This window comes from Neovison vison, chromosome 11 (genome assembly GCF_020171115.1).
Source record: "Neovison vison isolate M4711 chromosome 11, ASM_NN_V1, whole genome shotgun sequence".
Taxonomy (NCBI): Eukaryota; Metazoa; Chordata; class Mammalia; order Carnivora; family Mustelidae; genus Neogale; species Neogale vison.
In genome coordinates this window covers 161359227-161371732 of record NC_058101.1, presented here as the reverse complement: position 1 = coordinate 161371732, position 12506 = coordinate 161359227, and the positions used below count along the sequence as shown (strand labels likewise).

Here is a 12506-nt window from a genome sequence, read left to right as displayed (position 1 = left end):
ATAGCATGTCATGATGATTATTATTAAGGGGCTCTAATTACAGTGCTGGGAGTACTTCCACAGTTCTGCAGTGTTTCTCTGTCTCTGATTCAGATCAGGAGCCAACCATCTTTTAATGAGCATGTATTATGTGCCAGCCATAGTTCCTGGAGGCTATGGAAAATATTCCATCGGATTCTCTCAAGAGCATCAAGAAGCAGATATTATTAACAACATTTTGCAGAATATAGTAACTAAAGAGATGTAAGGAGTTAGTAAATTTCCATTAGGAACTCAATTAGTGGAAGATGAGGGATTTGAACCCACTTCTGAGCCCTTGAAGCCCTGTGTGCTTTCTAAAACTACACTCTTTTTTTTTTTTTAATTTATTTTCAGCGTAACAGTATTAAAACTACACTCCTAACAAAAACAGTGTTCTTTGGTCTAGACTGCTGACCACATTCTATTATAAAAATGGAGAAAGTAAGAAAAACTAAGAGCAGCTCTACCGGGGCCCTGAGATCCTCCACGCGCTAATCTTGGCTAACCTGTCACATGCTTCTGTGGCTGGAGCTATTGGGGCTTTGTTTTCACAGTTCTTCCTAATTCTGATGAGCTCTCCAGAACTCTATTTCAAAGTAATTGTAATCCTCTTGTGTAGTTTTGTTGCTGGCTGGAAACCAACACTTTATCTTCAGATACCTCTAGTCAGGTTTATTTTTTGAAATGAAGGTTTATTTTCTCAGGGAGTGCTGACGATATTGTTAACATTTTGGTGGTTAGGACTTGAGAAACTGGAGATGTGGTCTGGTGGCGTGCCTTTAGCTCAGGCCAGACTCGAGCAGCAAGCAAGAGCTGTCGATTTGCTCTCCTTCTCAGCTAACTGGAGCTGATTGGTCTGACTCAATGTTCTCATGCCTAAACATGGAGAATAATAACAAGCACAATCCATTGGGGTGACATATCCTTTAGAGATTTTCACTGAGGAATTCTGGGGCGACCCTTTTGGTACCAGGACTAATTTACTTCAAGTAAAATCCTGTGCTTTAATCATCAAGACCTGGCTTTCAGTCGCGTTAAAAAATTCAAATTCAGTGGGAAAAGAATATTGATTCACAGACCAGCCACTTTAATAGAAAATTCCAAGTTGCTTGGGAACCACAAGTTAGCAATTGTTTGGCCAAGACAAGAGACGGTGTCTGGGAATATTTGGGGTCCCTGCTTGCAGAGCTTGGAAACGGGGAAACAGTCCCCTCTGGAGGTCGACAACTCAGGCTCCACAGCCAGATTCATCTGGGTTGGTATTCAGCTCCACTGCCTAGCTGTGCGACCCGGAGCAAGGTAATCTCAGATTCATCGTCTAAAACAATGACAGTGTTTTTCGTTCAAGTGATTTTGTGAGACTTAATGTAAGTAAAACACCTTATATGTAGATGGTAGCCCTTAAAAGATTCTCAAAATGGTGGCTAGTTAGAAAAGCAATAAACTTGAGTGGGGTCAACCCCAATTTTTTCTGTATTCTTTTCCTTCCTCTGCTGCTGCTTTCTCCTTTCCTGTTCTCTCCCCTATCCTTCCCACACCGTCCCCATTCCTCTCCCCTACCCCAGCCCCATTCTGGATGATCTGAAGGAAGATGTTAATTATTAGAGAACATCCAGTTCTTGGCATTCTATGTAGAAGAAATCAGTGATTTTGAGGAGCCTAAAAAGAATCATTGATTTTTGTAAAGGCTTAATGAAAAGTCAACAATCAAACAAAAGCTTTTTCCCCTCTGAATCATTATATTCTGTTGTTCCTGAACATCTGGGCAGAGGGGAGGGCTGCCTTCGCTGGGGCCTCAAAACACAGCTTCTTGGGCTGTAGCTATGTCTCTGTTTATGCCTCATTTGGAACATAAGCCATCATTCCAGGATTCTCTTTCTGGAGCTGCCACTAACTATGTGGGTGAATTATTTTCCAACTTTGAACTTCAGTTTTTAAAATGGAACAAGCCAGGCGAGACTTACTATAATTGATGGAAGTCGATGAAAATACCACTCAGATTTAATGCTTAATCGTATACTCTTATGTCGTTTCCTGTGTATCCATCTTGTCTTGACAGCCAGCTCTTCAAGCAGGGGGACAGTGTCACACTCCACAGGAAAGAACATAAGGTTTAGAAGGAGGGGCCTCGGGTTCAAGTCCCAGCTCTGTGACCTACCAGCCTGTGTGACCTTGGGTGAGTCGCCATACCCCCACCATCCGTGCTTTCCTCTGCTACAAAATGGGGTTGATGCACCCTTTAAAAACACAAGGTTATTGTGAGGACTAAATAAGGTAATAATTAATATAGCACTTGCTAAACTTAAAAAGGAGGTTCATTATCATTCATTCACAGAGCCTACCACTAGGCAAATTATCTAAGTTTTTGTTGAATGTCATCTGTTTTAAGAACAAAGGTAAGACTTGGTATTATTGATTTTAAAATCACTGAAGAAGAGTATTGTTGGTATATGATTAAAACATTTCATTTCCAATGCAAAATTTTAAGCACAAAAAATATGCTTTCAAAACCAGTAAAGGCTTAGAGTAATGTTATGTAAATAATATTGATGTTAATATTCTCTAGGTGCCTTAAGATTTATGTGGTAAGAATAAATACCAAAATTAAACCTGAAATGAAATACTAGTGTTCTCAGTGGGATTAATTTTTTGAGGCTCCCTTTGCATAGTACATCGCTCTTAAATTTACATAGATAAATTTTAAAAGTTATTTTCTAATTATAAAATAATATTGTAGAAGATAGTAAAGTATAAATGCAAAACTAGTTGTATTACTTAGAGTTCTCCAGAGAAACAGAACTAATAGGATATATTTTATATATAGATATATATAAAGAGATTCATTATAAGAAATTGGCTCATGCAATTATGGAAACAGAGTCCCAAGATCTGCAGTTGGCAAGGCAGAGATCCAGGAGTGCCAGTACTGTAGTTTCACTCTGAGCCTGTTTCAGGAAGCAGAAGAACAATGTCCCAGCTGAAAGACAGTCAGACAGAGAGGGTCCCTCTTACCCCACCTTGTTATTCTATGCAGGTCTTCAACTGATTGGGCGAGGCCCACCCACACTGGGGAGAGCAATCTGCTTTACTCAGTCTAATAATTCAGATATTAGCCTCATCCTAAACCATCCTCACAGACACACCCAAAATAATGTTTGACACAATATCTGGACAAGCCAAGTTGACACATAAAATTAACAATCATACTAGTGTAATAGATTACTGGGAAACGCAGAAGGAAAAGAACTGCCCAGATTCCACCACCCAAAGATAACCATTATTAGAGATTTGACATGTTTCACATGTTTCTTTTCACTCTTTTCTGTTTGGTTTGTTTAGTATGCCTTGGATCAGTTTTTTAATCACTTGTTCTATGTGACTGGAGGGTTCATATTGTCTCTTCTTATTTACTTAGAAAAGTAACTAAAATTTCCATGCCTCTGGTTTTGCACTTCTAAAACAATTATTTTAGAAAACCTGCCTTGAATATATGACACTGTCATTATAACCAAATTAAATGAGCATGACCCACAACCCTGTGTCTCACCCAAAGGAAAGAGAAGTGACATCCAAGTTAAGGAGGCAGAGGTTGGGGGCAGGGTAGGTATTGGGGATTCCTGAGAGACTCCAGGGAATTCCATCCCCTTTCTCCAAGCTGATGCCTATGTTGGAAATGCTCCCAGATGGTCGGCCTGTTGCTTTTCCCCCTGATCCAGCACTGAAGGCGTTAACAGCCCATCTCACCCTCCTTGTGTCTCCAGGCTGAGGTGTGAGCAACTAGGGAACCCCCAATAAATTAAGGACGGCAGCCTTTCTGAGGAGGGAGAGGTGGCTTGTTCAGCATTTTAAGCCTTTTAGTTGGTGTCCTTTATTACTGATTGATTTACTGGATATTTGCGCAGTGGGCAGGGGGATTTGAAATATAACATAAGCGCTTCCTGAGATGTCAGTACTCTAATGTTAGTGGTCTGCACGAGGATGTAATTCATATCTGCAGGTGCTTACTCTAGTATCAAATACTTCAATAACATCATGCCTGTGGAATCCACTACTCCCAAGTGCCCTATTTGTATTCTGATATGCCCACGTCTTTTCCTATGTGTGTTTTCCTTTCTTAAGGAGCTCTCATTTCCTTCAATAGGATATGTTTTATTTCATCCCTTTTCCTGCATTTACTCATATTAATGTCACCGCATTCACTGGTAATAGCCGAGCCTGGAAATACCCCGCACAGCCACGGAAATGCTAGCCTGTGGTGGGTTATGATGAAGGAATGGCATGGAACCAGTGGAAGTAACGGTTTCTTTTGGAGTGTTAACAAAATGTTGCCCAGTGAGAGAACACATGAGGGAACAAGTCCAGGGAACATGGTGGCATTTCCCTAGAACTGGCAGGGTTGGGGAACCAGGAAGGAGAATTTAGAGTTTTGGATACTTCATTTCCAGTCAAAAAGTTCTGGGTTGATTGATGGAAGCCTGGCACAGTCAAAATATCCCTTGGGGTCTTGTGTTGATTCCCCCCATCATAGTGCAATAGCTGAATGTTTCCGACTGGCCAACACAGAAGACTTCGAATAACTGAAGGCCCTAGATCTGCTAGGTGGGACCATGGTGATAAAGTGCTGTCTTTGGGCAAGGTCTACTCTCCTTCTCTTTTTCCAGCGCTTCACCTAAGTATCGGGGAGACTGATGCAGGCAGGCAAGCGGTCTGCTTAGCGGAAGGAGAATCTACTCAGGACTCAAGGTGAATTTGTTTTATCCTCTCCCTAGCCTCCACGTTTTCCATTAATAGGATGGACCTAGCATTTGGTCTGCTATTTATCTCCCAAGAAAGTGTAGAGAGAAAACATGTTTTTTGGTAATGTTGCAGGATATAGGACATTGTAAGCATGTATAAATGGCACCAAGAATTGTGTTCAAAATTACTTGCTTAGAACACAAAATGAATTTTCCTCCAGAATCTATTTTGCATTGTTGGATGCAGATAATTACTACAGTCCTCTAGTATTAATGTGCAGATAGAGTTATAGATGCTTTAGTTCAAATGGTATAGGTTTACTCTTCCCCATGTCTATTAAATTCTTATTTTATCAGTTAATTAAAATGTAGGGTAGAGGGACCATTGTCCCACTGTTAGGAACAGAGACTCTGGAGGGAAAACTTGAGGATACAGGGGACACTGGCAAAGGCAGCCCTTCATAGGCTTGGGCTGTTATAAGTCAGCAAACTTAATATGTAGTGTGTTGTATATTATCTATAATATATGGATATTGTGAGATATATATATATATGATATAAGCTATAATATGTATAGCTTATATGTGTGTGTATATGTGTGTGTTTTGTATAATAAGATACAGGATGGAACCCCTGGGGTTTGCTGTGGGTGGCCAGCTTCCCATTTTAGACTGTGGGTTTAGAAATATTTCCTTTTTGCCTGAACTGCTGAGGTGTCTGTAGGGGAAAGACAAAAACAGATATAGCGAATTTGAGCCCTGCCAAAGAATTAGTCCTGGGATCTTGGAAATTTTGGGAAAATATACTTTTAAAAGATGGGATCTTGAAGGATTTTAGGACAAATATTTCTTGGTCACACTAAAACCAGCTTAGTGGGACCTTGGTGTTGCAAAATCCAAGATCTTTTCCTTCTTGGAAAGGATAGTTTTCAAATCAATTAGAGTCTCTAAAAAGCATAAGCTGTTCTGCAGAATAATGTAGATGATTGTCTTTGTGGGTAAGTTGTAACTCCACAGATTATTTTCTTTTTTAGGAAAAAATTTCTCCCCCCATACAGATTTTGATAGCCTTCTCACTAAAAATGATTGTTGGCTCCTGATAAAGGCATTCCTCAGCCGGAAGATCAGGAGCAAACCCCAGACAAGGCTGATAGAGGGACCCTGAGTTGAGACCAAACTGAGAACTTAAGACTCTGTGTGAAGGGCCCACGGGAATGTTATTCCAAACAACATAATCCAGCCCTAAGTAGCTTGTGGATGGTGGAATCCTGGGCTCCACCAGATGGGAGAGATTTGGGGTGAGCTACCTTGAGGTCAGGGGACTGAGTTTTCTCTAAGAGTGAAAATACCTATGGTCAATCACCCAGCAAGGGGAGAGATCCAGGGGTGGAGAAGGAAAATGGAGGTGGTGTTGGGGTACAGAGAAGATGGGACATTGAAGACATGACTTTTCATGGAAAGGAGGGATACTAGAGACCCTTCTAGCTCCAGTAATAGAGAGGACACAAAAGGAGGTGGAACCTTGGGACAGGTTTCACGCTGGTGGACAAGAAGTAAGAGAGTGGGGGGGGATCAAACACCTAATTAGATTAGGGGACAATGGAAGCACCCATTGAGTTTGCCCAGGCAAGGTGCTTTCTGTTGACAGAGTTCATCATAGGGATGTTCTGAGGGTTGCTTTGAATGTGCAAGTCCTGCAAATCTTTTGTTAAATTTATGTGTATTTCATATTATTTGTTATTATAAATGGTATTGTTTAAAACTTCATTTTCCAGGGGCGCCTGGGTGGCTCAGTGGATTAAGCCTCTGCCTTTGGCTCAGGTCATGATCCCAGGGTCCTGGGATCGAGCCCCACATCGGGCTCTCTGCTTGGCAGGGAGCCTGCTTCTCCTTCTTTCTCTGCCTGCCTCTGCCTACTTGTGATCTCTGTCTGTCAAATAAATAAATAAAATCTCTAAACTTCATTTTCTAATTGTTCCTTGCTACTACTACTACTACACACACACACACCCCATATATATATCATTATATATATAATTGATTTTTATAATTGATTTTTATATATTAATTGATTTTTATATATTAATTTTTCATCCTGAAACCTTGCCAAATTCACTTATTAGTTCTAGTAGTTTTCTTGTATTTGTTCTAATCTTTCTGACTTTGGTTCTTTTAAAATACCTTTTATGTCTCAGGGTACCTGAGTGGCACAGTTGGTTGAATTTCTGACTCTTGGTTTCCACTCAGGTCTGATCTCAGGGTTGTGAGGTCAAATCTTGCATCGGGCTCTGCACTCAGCACGGAGTCTGCTTGTGTTTCTCTTTCCCTCTCCCACACTGTACTCTCGCTCTCTCTCTAAAATAAATAAAATAAATCTTGGAAAAAAAAAACTTCTATGTCTGTATTTAGCTTGTTCTATCTTTCCTCTATCATCTTGAATATATGGAATACAGTTATAAACCTTCTATTGTCTTTTTTATTGTCGTTTTCTATTGACACTACCATCTGTATCATTTCTGGGTCAGTTTCAATTGATTTTTTTCTTTTCATTATGGATTGTGTATTTCTTCTTTGTATGCCTGGCAATTTTTGTTGGATGCTAGACATTGTGAATTTTGTATTATTTGGTAATGGATGTTTTTGCATTCTAACAAATAGCCTTGAGCTTTGTTCTGGGATGCTGTTGTTTAAAAACAGTTTGATCTTTTTTGTTGTTGTTGTTAAGTAGGCTCTATGCCGGGTGTGGAGCCAAATGCAGGGCTTGAACTCACAACCTTGAGATCAAGACCTAAGCTGAAATCAAGAGTCAGAATCTTAACTGATTGAGCCACCCCGGTGCCCCAGTTTGATCCTGTTGGGTAAGCCTTTTTAGGTGAGATCAGAGTAGTGTTTATTTAAGATTAATCTGTCTTCAGTTGTGAGGCAAGGCTCTTTTTAGTACTCTGATGTTTCATGTACTGTGAGGTTTTCCACTCTGGGTATTTGGAACAGGTACTGATCCTGGCCCTGTGTGTGGTCTGAGCATTATTCTCTCTAATCCTTTAGAGTGGTTCTTTCCTTGGCCTTGGGTAGTTTATTATACACATGTGCTAAGTAATACTCAACTGAGTACTCAATGGGGACTGTCTATGGAGCCCCAAACTTGTCTCTCCATGCAGCACCCTCTCGCATCCCCTGTACTCTGGCCAGTGGCCTCTAGCTGCTTCTGCTTCCCCAGACTCCTACTCTGTGTCCTCAATTCAGGGAGATGGACAGACTCAGCCTGGATTTCCCCTCCCTATGCTGCACACTGGAAACTTTCTTCAGGCCATTTAGTTTGGGAAGTCAAGTGGGCTCAGCTCATTTCTTTCGCCTCACTCCAGGACTACTGCCCTTTGTTTTCTGATGTCCTATGTCTTGAGAACCATTGCTTCATATCTACTGTCTGATGTTTTAATCGTTTCGGACATCAGGGTAAATCTAGTCCCTGCTGTTCTATATTAGACAGAAAAAGGAGTGCTCGTCCACCATCTGAAAACCCAAGCCCACAGAACTCCATTGAATTTCTGCTGGTGAAAACTAGTCCTGTGGCTCCACTTGGCTAGAAGAGGGGTGGGGCAATCTAGTTTCTGGCTGAATGATTACTTCCCAGCAACAGCTCTGCATTAGGAGGGGAGGCACAAATTTGGGTGACTGACTAACCATCTCTACCACAGGGTTCTTGCCCTTATCTTGGAGATGAGCAAGCTGAGGCCTGGTGGAGTGAAAGAAAGCTTTAACCAGGGGAAATTAGGATGTGGTCAGAATGGAGTTGCACTTGTAGCTCCTACAGGCTTGTCTTCTAAACTGTGTTTCTGTGCTGGGGATTCAGAAAGTCATAAAATCAGCTGACCTCATCCACTATCAGAGCCAGGAGGAGCTGTGATTGTGAGAACAAACCTCTCAGTATTCAAAGTGGGATTGCATATGTGGTGAAAGAAATTTTTAAAGCAAAACAGAGTTCAGTGTCTATGGAGCTTAGCTTTGTTTTCTTTGTTTGACTAAAACCTCAAGTAAGAAAGGAGAATGTAGTGGGAATAATTAGCCACAACGGGTGGTATAAATCCAAGGAGAAAAATAATTCATCAACTTTAAAGCAACTCATTTAAAACTGTGAGTGTAGTTTATTTGACCTGCATTTGGGAGCAAATATTAATGAAGAAGTAAAGGCAGCTTATGGCTTTCTCAGTTCTTTCATTTCCCACTAGATGTCTTTGATAGAAACTAATTATCAATGCTCTTGATTTAATTTGGAAAAAAATTGGATGAAGGTTTTCCTTTAGTCCCAAGTCAGTGTTCACAACCCAGGAGAACTAAAATTAACCCCTGATCCTTCCACAGTAACTGCTTTAGCCAGTGAAGTCCAAGGAGTCCACTTTAGAAGATAAGAAAAATTATGATTATTATTATGGTGATTATTATTTTTTAAATAAAAATTTCTTGTGGGAATGCAGGAAGACTAGAGGAAATTTTCCCAGTGCTTAAGTTGCTTTTATTAAACCACTAAGCAGATACCACAAAACTTCCATTAATTGAAACCCAACTAAATTGAACTCATTTTTATCCCATATTCTACTTTGAAGAAAAAATTCAAAGGCAAGAAAGCCAGATACCATCAGCAACTTATCTTTTTTTATTAAAAGATTTATTTATTTATCTTAGGGGGAGAGAGAGAGCAGGGGAGGGGCAAAGGGAGAGGGAAAAAGAGAATCTCAACCAGACTCCCTGCTGAGCATGATGCCTAACACAGGGCTCGAGCTCAGGACCCTGAGCCAGAATCAAGAGTCAGATGCTCAACCGACTATGCCACGCAGTCACCCCTGTCAGTACCTTATCTTAAAATCAACTTTCAAGACCATACTTAGGATCCATTACCCATATCTCAGCAACATACAGTTTCTATATTTTCTCTGCAGTATGTTCCTAATAATGATGTTCTGCAGGTTTATGTCTTCACTTCTCTTTTTTTGGTAGACTAGCATTGGGATTAAGAGTATGGGTTCTGGATTCAATACTAGTATCATCATTATGAGTTTTGTGATGTCATCTGTAGAATAGGAAAAATATTAATACCTATGCATAGGGATGTTTGGATATTGAATGGGTATAGGTTGTGTGCTAGAGTAGTGACTTGCCAGCTACTCTATGGAGTAAGTGCTCAATATGTTTTGCTATCGTTATTATTATTGTTACTACTAATAATATCTTTATTTATTTTTTTGAGGGAGAGAGAGGAGGTGGGAGGGAGGGGCAAAGGGAGTAGGAGAGAGAGAGAGAAACCCAAGCAGGTTTCACACCCAGTCTGGAGCCCCATGCAGGATTCCATCTCATTACCCTGAGACCATGAACTGAGCTGAAATCAAGAGTCAGACGCTTAACCAACTAAACCCAGGTGTCCCTCTAATGGTATCTTTAGATGGCATTGACCTTCTCTACAACCACGACTTCAACTTTCATTTGTATCTAATACTGATAACATTCGAAATAAATATAAAATTGTATGTGTGTATCTAGAACTATGACTTTGTTCCATGTTTTTACTGTTTGCTGGACTTTTATTTCCATTGACCTTCACCTTTGAGAGACTCATAATATCATTTCTAAGTAGTCACCTGTATAGATAGGGTTCTAAATCTCCTTACAGCCCACTGCAGGGGACACCTGGGTGGCTCAGTCAGTTAAGCATCTGCCTTTGACTCAGATCATGATCCCAGGGTCCTGGATTCAAATCCTGTATTGAACTCCTTGCTCAGCAGGAGCCTCCTTCTCCCTCTGCCTGCTGCTCTCTTTGCTTGTACATACTCTCTCTCTCTGACAAATAAAACCTTTAAAAAAAAATCCCACTGCAGGATGGTATAATGGCATCTACAGAGAACCCACTGTCATCAGTCTTGACTACTGCTGTCTTCTTCCGGAGAAGCCAGAACCTAAACATTCAGCAGACTACCTTACAAGTGGCTTCCATTCAGGCCCTGGGCCACTCAAGGCCTGAATGTCCCTCTCCCCACCAGTAAACCCATCATGCCTCCTCTCTCTGTGATTCTTGGTCACCATCCAGGTAACTTCTTCTCATTTTTATAGCTCTCTGCTTTGATTCCCCACTCCCCTCCCCACTGCTCTCTTTTCCAAGACTTCCTTGGTCCCCTAGGAAGCAAATTCTCTGCATCCTCAACCTTTTCACTGAAGATTACCTCTATATCCATTCCTTAACTGAAACCAACCTCTTTCCTAAGGATACTGCTTCTCTTGGTAGCTATCTCAAATATATAATTCTCATTTTCTGACTCCACCCGTGCTTCCACAGGGGAAAGAAAAGCCCTGCTTTCTTCTAGCCTGTGCCATAGGGCTACCCCCTCTGGTTTATCACTAGCTGTCTTCTGGACATATACCCCTCATTCAGTGAAGACACTGGTGGATGGGGCTCATCTTCCTAACTTCCACTCTAGGTCTGGCTCATCTCTGAGAGCTTTACTATACTCCTCATCAGCTGTACTTTCCAAAAACATATCACGTATCCTATCGTGACCCATACCTATCCCATCCCAGAAAGAATAAGTGTAGACATTCCACTGTTGACCAGACCTCTTAATTTCATGCTGTCTCATATAATTACTCCTATTTTACATTTTCCTTGATCATATGGCCTTGTTATTATAGTCTTCCTTGAGTCTCTTGAAGCCTAGGTCTTCCCCTATCCACCGTTCACTTTATATCCCACCCAGTTTGTGCCTCATGCTTTATTGTTTCCACATCTTCCTTGCCAATTAAATTCCTTGCCCCCTTTTCTTTTTCCGCTATGTACACTCTAAAAACCCTTGGATCATTCGAGTGTCTGACTTCAACTTGCCTAAACTGGGGACTGCTTCACTGCTGAAGAAAATAGCATTATCATGGAGGCTGGTGCATTCTTCACTTGGGTTTTTCAGCCTTCTGATTCTCTGAATTAACTATTTCAAAACTTTTTCATTCTACTCAGTGCCCTACAATACTCTGCATTTCAGGCTCTCACCTCCTACTGCTTTCTTGCCGACACCTGTCCAGCCACAATCAAATTTAGCCACTTGCTAAATCTTGAACATGACTATGATGGTGGGTTTATGTGTCAACTTGACTAAGTTATCATTCCTAGTTATTGAAACATCAATATAGGTGTTGCTATGAAGGCTTTTTGTAGATTATAGATTAAAGCTCATAATAAGCTTACTTTAAGTAAGGGAGATTATCTTAGTTACTGTGGGTGGACCCGATTCAATGAGTGAAAGGCCTTAAGAGCAGAACTGAAGCTTTCTTCAGTTCTTCAGTTCTTGCAACTTTAGCTCATTCCTGTAAGTTCTAGCTCACCATCCTGATGGCCTGCCCTACAGATTTAGCACTTGCCTAGCCAATTTCCTGGCTGTCTGCTGGACTTTTCTTTCCATTGACCTTCACTCCTGACAGGCTCACAATTTCCAAGTAGTGACTTCAACATCTTGCTTCAACATCATGTAAGCCAATTCCTTGCAATAAATCTCTTACTATATATCTGATTCTACTTGTTTTATTTCTCTGCTTGAATCCTGGCATGGATTTTATGCCCTGAAAGTGGGTGCTGCTCTAACAAATACCTAAAAATGTGGAAGTGGCTTTGGAATTGGGCCATGGGCAGAAGTCAGAAAAATTTTGAAGGGCACATTAGAAAAAGCCTAGATAGATTGTCTTCAGCAGACTGTCAGTAGAAATATAGATGTTAAAA

At 40.8% G+C, this 12506-nt stretch overlaps 1 long non-coding RNA gene across 2 annotated transcripts in view; it reads left to right on the top strand.

Annotated features, from left to right (window-relative positions):
• Positions 1–12506, top strand: part of LOC122889744 — a 48887-nt gene that overhangs the window by 9026 nt on the left and 27355 nt on the right. Inside the window, exons 1-3 of one of the 2 annotated variants that reach the window (XR_006380959.1) lie at positions 1075–1320; positions 2081–2197; positions 4683–4764. This is a non-coding gene — a long non-coding RNA (uncharacterized LOC122889744). Of the gene's footprint in view, positions 1–1074; positions 1321–2080; positions 2198–4682; positions 4765–12506 lie in introns of those variants that run through there. The other variant, XR_006380960.1, reaches the window with a different exon arrangement.